The sequence below is a fragment of the Plectropomus leopardus genome, chromosome 12 (genome assembly GCF_026936395.1).
Source record: "Plectropomus leopardus strain MGB_pleo_1.0 chromosome 12, ASM2693639v1, whole genome shotgun sequence".
NCBI lineage: Eukaryota > Metazoa > Chordata > Actinopteri > Perciformes > Serranidae > Plectropomus > Plectropomus leopardus.
In genome coordinates, this window is record NC_142187.1 from 18153008 (window position 1) to 18166261 (window position 13254).

At 38.4% G+C, this 13254-nt stretch overlaps 1 long non-coding RNA gene across 1 annotated transcript in view; it reads right to left on the reverse strand.

The window, feature by feature from the left end:
- The window catches only part of LOC148188081 (uncharacterized), a 20760-nt gene continuing 7506 nt past the window's right edge, over positions 1 to 13254 (reverse strand). Inside the window, exons 2-3 of the long non-coding RNA XR_015778156.1 lie at positions 5263 to 5423; positions 1 to 377 (exon numbers count right to left, since the gene is read on the reverse strand). This is a non-coding gene — a long non-coding RNA (uncharacterized LOC148188081). The remainder of the gene's footprint in view (positions 378 to 5262; positions 5424 to 13254) is intronic.

Below are 13254 nucleotides of genomic sequence, written 5' to 3' on the forward strand. Positions count from 1 at the left end.
TATTAAGATATTTGAATGGTGCATATTGTTTTTTATTTTGTGCTATTTTTTCAGTGCTTTAGAGTAGAGTTAGTATCAGTGCAGTTTGCATGAAATCTTACAGGAATGGTTGCTGAAACTGGTCACACAGTCACAGCTGGAAACACGTTCCCCAGCTGCCACTGAATGCAGTTTAAACAGGTCGAGTAACATCACGTTACTGCTCAGTCCGTCCACGGTGACCCCTCTCCTCCTCAACTCCACACCTTGCCATTCTTCTGCAAGTGCCGTTACCATAGCGACCCCTCTCAGGCAAGCGCACGGCAATGCCCTCTGACCCCTGGAGAGGAGACCTTTGGCCTCAGGGTCATCAAACGGGGTCAGGGGGTCAGCTCTTGCTAGAGGACAGTAAAAGCACTTCACTGATTGGCTATCATTTGCCCTTTCCATCCCCTCATCTGTATAATTGGCGTATTGACCAACTGGCCCTTTGCACATTGTTAGCAGCACCTTATCCAGTTTACATAGGCTGAAGTGTTGTGTGGAGGGTGGCGATATTTATGTGCCTGGTAATTTTTTTGTGAAAGGTGTGTTTGCCTCCTCTTATTGCCTCCCCCATTGATGCGTTTGGATTCATAGAGAAGGTAAATCAGCTGATGACAGACTTAAGGGTCGGTTAACAATTTTGCGAAGGTGGCAGATGTTTACTGAGCAGCAGCACAAAGCCAACAGTCGCCAGAATAAAATGTACATTTCTGCAAACTACAGATATGTTACATTTGTTTGTTTTATATGTATCATATTAACATTTTTAAAGTGGGAAAGTTCAGATTACAATGATATTAGCTGAGTTTCTCATAAGGCAGTGGAGGGAATGGTGGATGGCATGAAACCTGGGCCAGATGGCTGCCAAGCAGGCTGCTGAGCCACGCAACACTGTTAAAACCAGTAACTTTTCCAGCCGTGCTTATGGCAACAAAACCAGGAATTTTACATTAACAGCCGTCTTTGTGTTGAAAAAAAAAAAAAAAACCTAAACACGTTAACCACATGAAGGCTAACGAGCAGCGGGCCACTGTTTGACACCAGGGACTGTTAGTGGTGACAAACCAGGTAAATTTAACGAAATATCTGGGCATTTTTTGCACAATGTTTACCATCAGGGCCCCTCGGATTTGGTACGACCTGCCTGAAGAGGTAAGGTTCGCATTTTCATAAACTTGTTTTATATGACGCCATCTTTTGGTTTGTCCATCAATTTATCTTTCGATTTATGTTTTTATTCTGTTGCAATCCTTCTTCTTCTTCTTCTTCTTCTTCTTGTTAATAATAATAATAATTATAATAATCTGTGTTTACTGCCTTTATTTTGCTATTGTCATTTTCTAACATGTTTCTTTAATCTCTTGTTTAATTTCACCTCCATTCTTGACTGGCCTTAGTTCAGCATTATTGTGATATCGCCTTATTATTATTATTATTATTATTATTATTATTATTATTATTATGTTTGTTATGACCACACATAAACTCTTTGTTAAAACAAAAAATTTAAAATGCAATGTGAAGAAACACAAAAAACCCTATACAAATTCAACATATCCCTGGCTTGCAGAAATGTCCAATGGCAACATTTATGTTGGCGTTTGAGTTGCTAAGTGAGCTGCTGCAGCGTGGATAACAGGGAAACCCCTCCATCTGTTTGGCCTGGCCACATCCCAGTCCTCCTCTCCTCTCCCCCCTGATGATCTATGCTTCCCAGGCCCATCACTTGTCAATATCTCTACATTAATTTGAGCGACTGCGTGGCAGTGGAGGCATGGGGGTGGAGGAGGGGCTCTCTGAGCAGGTAGAGGGAGGCATGGAGGGGGAGTAGTGGCACGCAGGAGACAAGGACATAAGAAGGAGAGAGTGAGGCGGAGGAGGAGAAACGAGAGGAAAATGAGGAAATGGAAGCGGGATGAAGGATGGTGGAGCTGAGTGTGGATGAGAAAGAGCAGACCGGACAAAGAGGCTCTGTTTTGCCCATTAACTATTCTTATACATGGCTTCCCTCAAATATCAAAAGCCTTCTCCATTCGTCCAAACGAGCCCTGAAGTCAGCAGGATCCGTAATGATAATGGCCGTTTGAGAGCTGAGCCCCAATGCGAGGAGAATCCATCATTCTCTGCCATCAAATCTCCAAAGAGTAAGCAGAGCACAACAGTGATTCATGAGAGGAAAAGGGCTGTGTTTTTATTTCGATAGAAGCATATCATGCACCTGCACCGACTTCTGACTCCTCTTTGGGTGTTTTAACCCCACCTGCTGTGGTAAAAGGCTTCCGGTGCATGGGAGCTGACAATAAAAATGATGGCTTGTTCGATAACCACCCTCTCCTCTATTACTCTGACATCTGTCCTCTGGGCTCGGTGGTATTTTCAAGGACCAAAGTGACCCTTCACCTCTCACCCCTCCACTCTGACCCCACCCTGCAGGGTTACACCGGGGAGCGACAGACCTTGTAACATCAAGACCTCTCTCATGGTGACACACATTTAGATGACGCATGCACAGAAATACTGTAAAACTTCACTTACTAACCTGGGCTATTATTTGCTTAAATCACTGGACTCAACAGGTTTATATTTGGGACTTTTAATTCCTTTCACACACTGCTTCTCAGCAAAGATGGGGATTACAATCAAATTGTTTATTTAAAACACCATTTTGTGTCTCTCTGGTTAAATATGCTGCTATATTTGTCTTTATTGATGCTCGTGGTTTCAGTAAAATGAACTGAATGACTAAATAGCAGAGAATCTTACCAAGCTAACCGTGTGTAACATGTCCATACTGACACTTTAAGTAAGTAAATTAAAAATATATATATATTTGGATGCATTATCTAAGCAGCTAACCAATGTTAGCTCCAGCAGGGGACCAAAAAACTTCTATAAAAATAATCTGCATGGTAACCGGGCCTCTAATTGAGACAGGCGTTTATTTGTCAAATGTGTAGTTTATGGTATACGCACAGTGTCATCTTTCTGTTTCATCTGATTACATTATCTCACTGTGTTTTGGTTTTTTAGTTTCTTTTTTAAAAGTCCAGTGTGTAGGATTTAGGAGGATATATTGGCAGTCACGTTTAACCCCCTGACTGTACTTTGCACACGTCATTTGGCACATTTGCTGGGCACTTTTAAACTATTTTATCTTATATTTTTAGGAGCTGTTTGTTTTTAGGGCCTGCTTTTACTGACTGTGATGTTTTTACTGTTTATTGTTGTTATTTATTTTGATATTTTGCGTTAGCTTCCAGGTTGGCCGACAGAAAAACGTCATCCCTGGGGCACTCTATCAGATTTATGGTTATTCACTGTATTTTGGAAAAACAACACATTAGCGTTGAAATGTGGCCGTATTCGTACATCAGTTGGTGACAGTATATCATCACAAAATAGGAATTGTTGCATTTTCATTACCTTCAAATGAGCCGTTTATATCTACATGAGGATCAGGTCTTTGTCCACAGAGACTGCTTTTTACACCGCTATGTTGCTAAAGCAGCCCAGAACAGACAAACCAAACACTGGCTATAGGTAGGGCCATTGGCGTTTTGCGTTTTTGTGTCGGCCACTGTATTTATAACCCCTCCATGATGAGCAGCTTGGAAATACACTGATTCTTTTTATTGTGAAACTGCTTTATTCAGTGTTTTTACCAGTATGAACGTCCTGGGTTTGTTCATTTTAGTGAGGGAGAGACCTCTGTAGAATATTCGGCTCCCGGTAAAAACCTCCTGAAGGTCTGTATCAGAAACTAAGTGAGCACAGATTAAGTTCAAGTTTAAATCAGAGAAAAAAGGTGAACTCGCATTAACATGCAATGTGGTCTGTGAGCGGCCTGTTTAATGTGCACCAAACAGCGTGGGAGAAACACTGATTTCCAACATGAAACTGCTTCATTCAATGTTTTTACCACTTTAAATCATCAAGTTTTTTTTGGAGAGGAAGAGACCTCAGATAATTCACCTCGTGCTAAAAACCTCCTGAACAACAAACACTGAAGGATCTTTAACTGGGAGAAGTTTCAGCTGGTTGCAATCAGCAATCCTCACCGCTAGACACCACTTAATCTCCCTAAATCTTACACACTGCTCCTTTAAAGAATTTTGCCTCTGTATTCATTTTTCAATCTCTAATCACAGCTGTTGGAGGCTGTGTGGAGGCCTGAGGGACTGGGTGGTTAATAGCCATGTTTGTCATCATCTGATTATTTTCACAAGATCTTATATCATCTTGCTATTTAAGGCTCTGAGCAGCAAATGCTCACCGACGAGTTCTTGGTTGCAACACATTTGTCTTTTTGCAGCGCAAAAAAAACTGTAAAGCAAAGTACGCAGCACCTTTGCTTCTTTTCTGCCTTTGTTTGCATTCAGATTTGTCACCTGTTTCTAATAGACTTATTGCAGAACATTTAAAAAGGCTTGGGGGTGAGTATCGAGTGCGACTTGCTTCAGTGAATATTTCTGCCTAGAGGAATTCTTTGAAGTAATGGTCTGCTAAGTAACTTCACTGCATTGAGCTCAATAGTTCCTCCACACTACTTACAGAAATGATTTTTCTTTTGCATGCAGCCACAGTTGAAAAATCGCCTGTGCCATGCTTATTTGAAAGTGAGAAATATTTGCAACATTCAGAAAATGCACAGGCGTTTGTGTGTGTTTGTGTGCGGGTGTGTGTGTGAGTGTGCGTGTGTGTGCCGCAGGAAGGATTTCCAGATTTTCCAGCTCTCCTGCAATCTAATGGGTTATTTGTCATCTGCAGAGTAAAGGATTTTTAAAAGTCAAGCCAGGACTGACTCCCTCCCTATCCTTTCTCTCACCCTCTCACCCTCCCTCTCTTTCCCACTACCCCCCTGACACTCGCAATGGGAGATCGATAGGTTATTGATCATCTCTCTCTATCGCCAACCCACCAGACTAATCACCTTAACACCAGCCCAACTCTCTCTCTTCCTTTCTCTCCTCTCCTTCTTCTTCTTCTTCCCTGTTGCTTTCTGTTTACGTCCCTTGCTCTGTTGCTCTGTCACACTCATTTTGCAAAGTAAACGCCACTCCTGTCCGCTGTTGGAGCTCAAAGCCGGCTTGATGAGTGTTTCCCCCTCTGAGGTAAACACACACAACGTTTAAACTCTCCCAATATTAAATGCTCCTCCTTGTATCTCCTTTCCCACTTGCCAATAATCGGGAAACACGATCTATGTGGCTGTGCGTTAGATAAAACAAGAAAATTTACCAGTGTGGCAAGTGCTCTTCATCCATCTCTCATTTCTCTCACTCCTCCTCCTCCTCTCCTCCGCTCCCTGCCTCCATCTCTCTCCGTCTGTCTTTGTTCGAGGGCAAAATCGATGCAGTGTATGAAACCAGCATATTTCTCTGCCTCCTGCTGTAAGAGACCTGAGGGAAACAGACATGGAGAAGGTGGTTTAGTAAATCTGTACATTTCTACTTGTCTTTTAAATGTCCTCTTTTTGTTATAGTCAATCTTTTAAGCACTGGAAGCTAAGCTGTTTAACATTAAAGCTTTCAGAACAAAAATCTCACATATATTAGAAGTTAGAAAAGTGCTGAGTGATTAAAGTGTGTTTTCATAAAGAGTTGTTTGTCTTGATTTGCCACTTCCACATCACGATTAACTGTGACCAGTCTCACTATTGCAAGTAAAGATGGTGCAGTTTATTTTACTTTACAGAAATTGCAGGGCCCCCAAAGTCAGTGTTATGTATACACTGCAAAATCACTAATTTAAGTCATAGTGTACAACATACAACAACATAAAATACCGTCTATCCTTTGATTGTGGTGAGAAAGAATCTCGACAAACACTAAAAAAATCCCTTAGAATTCATCAATGGGCCTACTGCTCAAAAAGGGGCAAAACAATCCAAAAAGAGTCAAAAAAGCACCATAAAACAACCACAGAAAGACACAAATTTACAAATTTACCTCAAAGAGACACAAAATGACCACAGAGAAACACAAAAGGGCTATAAAGAGAAAACAGCAAAAACAAAACAAAAAAAAAACCCTCAAAGAGACACAATCTGACCACAGAGAGAGGCAAAACAACCAAAGACACAAAATTACCTCAAAAAGAAATACAAAATGACTATAGGGGCATAGATCAACCAAAGTTAAAAAAGACATAAGGAGACACGTCCAAGGAGACACGAAACAACCTAAATTGACACAAAGTAGCCACAAAGAGTCCCGAAAAAAAAACCCCAAAATGACCAGAGATGCTAAACAACCAAAAAGAAACATAACAACCCAAAAAAGAGACACAATTACCTAAAAGGGACAAAAAATAACCAGACATAAAGAGACAAAAAAAACAGTTCAAAAAATAATAAATAAAAATACAAACTACCTCATAAAAACCCAAAACAATGCAAAGAAGAGACACAGTTACCTAAAAGAGACAAAAAATGACCACAAAGAGACACCAATGACTACAAAGAGACCCAAAAGGACCACAGAGAGATGTCAAACAACCCAAAAAAGTCACAAAATTACCAAAAAAGGAAACAAAACTAAAAAAATAAAAATAAATAAAAAAGATACAAAACTACCTCATAGCGACACAAAATGATGCAAAACAACAACAGATTAGAGGCTAAACCACCACAAAAACCAGTGTCTTGCTCCTGTGTAGGAGCGGTGGAGGGGCCTTTTGTGTATCTGTGCCCAGGAGCCCATTGTCTCATTATCCGGTCATAGATTTAAGGAAACATCTTGAACTTCTCAGTTAACCAATTCAACAACACGTTTGCACTGAGAGTGTGTTCAAGAACTCCAGAGAGGTCAGGACTGTTTTTGTTTTTTTGAGCCGTTTTCGATCCGGGGCCAAATGAATGATGTCCAATGTGTCCCTTTTGGGTACAGGTAGGAAGCGTGAGGTCTTCCACTGGTGCAGCTGACTAACAATCTGTTGCTTTGCCTCTGTATGGTGAAGATAAGACTTTCCCCGTAAATAAGCCTCAAACTGCACTGATGAAAAGCAGATAATCCCTGGAGGAGAAGCCAGGCGACCTTTGACCTTTGGGTATAAAATAGTAGAAGATGATGATGCTCTGGATGTCAAGTGGTTGAAATGACGAGTGTGGGGAAACAATCCTGGAACGTGTGATCTGTTAATAACCAAAATTTAGTTGCTGAATATAAAAGGAGGATGTAAAGAAAACATACATACTGTATATTCTTGCAGCCTTGCAGCCAACTGCAGAAACAATATGGATGTAGAATACTTACACACACACACACACACACACACACACACACACACACACACACACACACACACACACACACACACACACACACACACACACACACACACAAGCACCCAGCACACACACACACCTCACAGGAGAATTGATTGACTATTCTGTCTCAATACATCTCTCCCTCTGTTACTTAGCAACCGGTGCCTGAGAGGATATGGATGCTGGAGAAGTTGTACTCCTGTGCATTTTCAGTTGATAAAGAGATATGATTAATGAAAATGTCACTGTCACCATGAGGTGGAATGATGGGGGGAAAAAATGACGCAGAAATAAAAGAGGAGACGTGGTATTTTGGATCTGGTTGTTATCTTACTGTAAAGTGTTCATTCTTGGGTTAAAATAGTCCTCAGCTGCAGCAGAATCAATGACAAGAATCAAGAATATCCGAATTAGGAGTTTCAGTGTTGTGAAAATCGAGCGAGTGGATTAAGTTGTTGTGATATTTTCAGTTGTTAACCTGCAGAACATCTAAAAACAAATTTCTGTTGTGTTAAAAGCGGCAAAGAAACTCAAATCCAAGTCATTACTATTAGTAGCCTTGTCAAACAAATTAACAAATTGAGATGTAAGAATGATTTTTTTTTTTTTTTTTAATTTTTATGATAATGTTTAATTTCCCTTTTGCTCTGACTTAGACCTATTACATTTTCATGGGGGTGATATATTGTTTATATGATTTCATACACTGACTGTATTTTCTGACTAGATACATACTTTCTATGACTGCAACCGCAGCAGGGTGGAGAACATATCCAGAGTATTCGGCGATGCAAATGTTCAATATGCTGCTTTAAAAATCTGTAAAATCTCAAGTGTGAGGTTTTGTGTAAAAACACTCAAGATTTAATTGCCAATTACACTAAAAAGACTTTCAATAGGTTGAATTATCTCTTACCATCAGAATAAAGTTTATTACCAATGAGATTTTCACTCAGAGGGATTTGTCTTAATGTTTGGTGCATACAATAATCATAAACACGTTAACAGGAAATAAGAATAAGATCTCATCACTGAAAAACAAACTGTCTCATGTGCTGCAATAACTCTGGGAGCCTTCAAAAAGCTGAATTTCACTTTAATAAATTTAAACTTCACATTATTTTCTCAACAAAGTCTCAACCACTGGCGTACAAATAACAATAACAAATGTGATACGTATGCAAAAGTCTAATTCTGCCTGCACATATGGTACTTGGCCTTTCTGTTAACTTCTGTGAACAGAAGTTGCATCTTTGCACGTTTTTTTTCCTCTAAAATGTAAGCCAGTGCTTTTTGTGTGAGACTGGGTTGTATTTCTCATGTGAACATAATCTCACATTACTGACAGTACTGTACCCGATATTCAGGACGTTTTAATAAAAGGAATAATAAAAAGAAAAGTGAAAGACCTCATTCAGCTTACAGAGGGTATGCATTTACCAAGGTGACAAGTCAATGTGGAAAATATTTTTAGGTGATTTTTTTAACAGATATTTTTCTGATTACTGTAGTACTAATAAACGAGTGTGGAGACTGTATTTAGGGGTAGCTCCATAATTTTTTCTGTACATTTCATAATGAATGTTTCCAATTTAAACCAGGAAACTTTCTTCTTTCTCACCAACATTTAGGCATATATATATATATATATATATATATATATATATATATATATATATATATACACACACACACACACACACACACATATATAGTCTTTGCACTTCCATACCCCCTTTAGCTGTGGCTTAGTCATCTAACAAACAGTAAAACGCTCAATAGCTTTTGATATTAGTTTTGTCAGAGAGCAGATGAGACTTTACTGTTTTTGCACATAAATAAGCTGCAGTCCTCTAACGATGCATGCAGCGCACTTCAGCACATTTGGATGACCGAAAGGAATCATCTGGGATGTTTCTGAATGAGATGATAAGATGTTAGAATATGCCACAATTGATCAGTCTCTGTTTAAAATTAACACGCGGTAAATTTTGCTGACAGCGAAGTTATAAATTATTAAAAATACTGAGGAAATCACAAACATTCAAATAGTGGATATATAGGGACGAAGCACACAAAAAATGCCGATATTTAATTTCATTCAAAGTTATGAAATAAAGTATTGACACGTTGTTATATTGCTTTATATAACTCTTGAAAATACATTTTACATCTTACATTTAATCTATATTTCACACACACGTGCGTATCACAGTTGTGAGATATCACACGTGTTAAGCTCAATGCAAAATAACACAATCATAAGCTGCAATACACACAGGCGACGAATAAAACAATTATTCGATCAAATAAAATAAATAAGAGGAATGTTTTATTTTATTTCTTATAATCGAAAAACCTCTTCCCGGTGAAAGACGTCAGAGAAAGAAGAGTTAGAGGCCCGCGCGGTATCATCGTTATTGGGGTCATTGAAAGGAGGAGGAAGCAGGAGTTTTTAATGGCCTTTTACTCGATAAGACAATAAAACAACAGCTGACATTTTTTCTTAACATATTCCTGGTGCCAGTCAGTCAGTGTGCTACAGGTCAACGCCGAAACACAAATGCCTCCGTGTTTAGGAAACAACGCCGAGCGAGATTGAAGTGATCGATGATCAATATATTGAACGCTGCGATCAATTTCTGAACTAAAGAGGAAACAGCTTAACTATGGAGCTTTATGATATCCGGGAATAACAGTTAATATGGATGTTTTTCCTGTTGCATTTAAAGGATTTGCTTGGTTATAATTATTTTTGAGCCCATGCTCTTTAAAATATACACTTGTCACTATTTCTTTGGCAAATGAAAGTAGAAAAAGTACATCAATAAGATCCGGCTCAGTCTTTATCTTTTAGGTTTATTTTGGGTTGTAGAACAGGAGCTCGCACACAGCAAAATGTGTGCTCACTAAAGCGTGTGTGTGAGTGTGTGAGTCTCTGGTCAGTTATTTAATTCTTAACAACTGAGGCCTCAAATATTAACCTATTGAAAAAATAGTCTCTGATCAGTTTTATTTTAGGTTTTAAAAAATCGAAAAAACACTTTAGTGCCTTTTTCAGCTTAGTCAAACACCCAACAGTAAAGAAGATGTAATTAACTTGTTTAAACTATAACCCAATTCAAAGTATTGACTATAAGCTTTAAAACAACGGTTTCTAAAAAGCTCCATTTAGCTTTTTTAAATTACTTTTGCTGACCAATGTCACGGTGTAATTCAAGGCAGGATCTGCCTTCTTTCTGTGAATATTATGTTATGTTATTATATAATGAGCAATCGTAATACGGATAAAAACTATAAATAGATTTATTTTCAGCATGTAAAGTCTTTGTTTGTCCTGTGCATCGAATTTAGTCACTTAGAATTTTAAAAAAATAACAATAGGTTATTTATTTATTTATTTTAAATCCATAAAATGGAAAAGACAAGGAGATAATTGTCACAACAGACTAGCACAACTGCTTAAATTCCAAAACTAAAGTGATCACGGTTTAATTAAAAAAACAACAACAGCACACAAACACGCACACACACACACACACACACACACACACACACACACACACACACACACAGTCAGATAAACAGGGACAGCTCCTGCAGATCAGCCGTGGCTGAAGAGGCGGATGGTACACGCATCAATCACCGGCACCGAGCCCGGTGCAGACCTGCTCCTCAAGCTGACCGAGTGCTTATTTATTTCTGTTAGTTAGTAAGCAGTTAAAACACTGTCTGCAAAATAAATGCAAACTAATGTTTAATATACAGTACATGATACAAATGAAAAAAACACATTATTGTTATTATTATTATTATTATTATTATTATTATTATTATTATTATTATTATTATTATCGTTGGTGTTAATATTATATTTATCGTTATTATTTTAATTACTACAATTATTACTATATTGGGACATATTATAGTTAAAAAGTTCTTTGCATTTTATGCTCCTACATTTTTGATCCAAATGATTGATTTCACATAAAATCTCAAGTTATCCATCTGTTGTGTACTCGAGGGTATATGCACATATACAGGGGGTATACCCACCCACCTCTTTTTTCTGGCTGTTTACAGTTTACCCACCTATCAGCCAAACAAAAAAGTCACTGGATTATATAGGAGAGGACCCACTTCCTCCTTTGTAACCTGCCCATCTAGTATACTCACCTCACTACACCACTGCCAATCTGTATCACAAGTCAAGGGGATATTTATGTTTAATTAATTCATTTGTTTATTTTAAAATACACCCTTCACTGTTATAAATTCTTTACAATTTAAAAACCGACCTCTTTGTTAAGGTTAAAGGCCACTTTCCTTTGGGCTTTGGCTATTTTAGTGTGTCATGGGACAAATACAATTACCACGATATTATTTAGTACGTAGACAATTGTTGAGCAGATAAAGCCCCACACTGAACTTCATCTCTGGATTTGGTGAACTTCGCACAAACCAAACCAGCTGTCCTCTCATTGGTCTGCAGCGTTGGGATCCTAACTCACTTTGTGACCTCCTTCACCCCGTGCCAGCCCCCTCCCAGCCCGCGCCACGTCATTAATCTCTGTCAATCAATACTTCGATCAGGTTTATCACTAAGCGCATGAATGCAAAACCATACAGTCCGTGGGAAAACAAAGTTTATCTGTAAGGAACTCCTGCGTCCGGAAACTGATACTGACTGTATTTTACTCCACGTCAGACCATCACTTGTCCTGTGATCGTCATGTGTGTTCAGGTACACGTGAGCCACACGCATGCACACGCCCGCATGCAAACTTCCGAGTAATCTCAAGAGAAATATTTAAAACTGCGGAACACTGAATTGTCGACACGATCATTCAAAGTGTAGATAATGTATCCGCTGTGAGACATTTTCACCAGACGCGTCTGTGAGGAAGACTATGAGGTAGATCCGTTTATGCAGGAGTGAGCTCAAAAGCATGACATCATGCGGTATATATGCAGAATCTAAATAAGAGTTTGAACTGGAAAAGTATCTGTTACATGAAAACAAAAAGTACACGAGGGCTATTTGTACTTTTGGGTAAACAGCAGAATTCTTGAAAGTCAGAGTGTAAGCTTACAAAGGTATTTGTCAAAGTATTATTTAAACCGCCCACCTTTAGTTAATTTTGTTATTACAGTCAGATGGACCAAAAGTTATGGGTGTTTTTTAAAGAATGGCCTTTGGTTAAGTAACATTCACTGTAAAATCTGACAAGTTGATCTTACTTAAAATCATCTTGGAAACAGATAACCTTGTTAAAGTAGCCTAAATGTAACTGTTAATCTTAATTTATGTTTACTTTATATCTAAATGTTAAGTTTACTTAAAATATTTACCTAATTTTGTGAAATTGTTGCAACTTAAAAATGACAAGTGAAATGACCTCGTTCTTCCTAACTGTTAACAACTTGAGTAAACCAAGTTAGTCTGACTTAACTTGACTTAACTATCAGCAAAAAAATAAAGATGATGAAGTTAATCTGCCAGTTCTGTTTTGTTAACATGTTTAAGAAATATGAGTGACTATAGTTTGCAACTAGCAGAATAGCTACAGTAAACCTGGTTTACTAAAGCTGCAAACACCTTATTCTTTAAGCCTCAAAAACGTCACAAAATTAAGTAAATATACCTACATTTTAAGTAAACATTACAATTACATATAGCCTAAAGTAAACATAAAATAAGAGTAATAGTTATATTTAAATACATTTTCAAGGCAATCGTGTTTTTTTAAGTAAAATCAATTTTACAGTGTACTTGGGCCATGTCGCGTGCCACTGTTGTGTCATTTTTGTAATGTTTATGCTCCATAGCATGTGATTTGCTCTTGAGCTAAATACATGAAATGAAATGAAATAAACTCTGCTAGTACCCGCCCCACATTTGAAATACACAGAGGCGCGCTCCCATCTGTCTGACACGCGGCTCAGCCTGCTCTTAGTGGAAG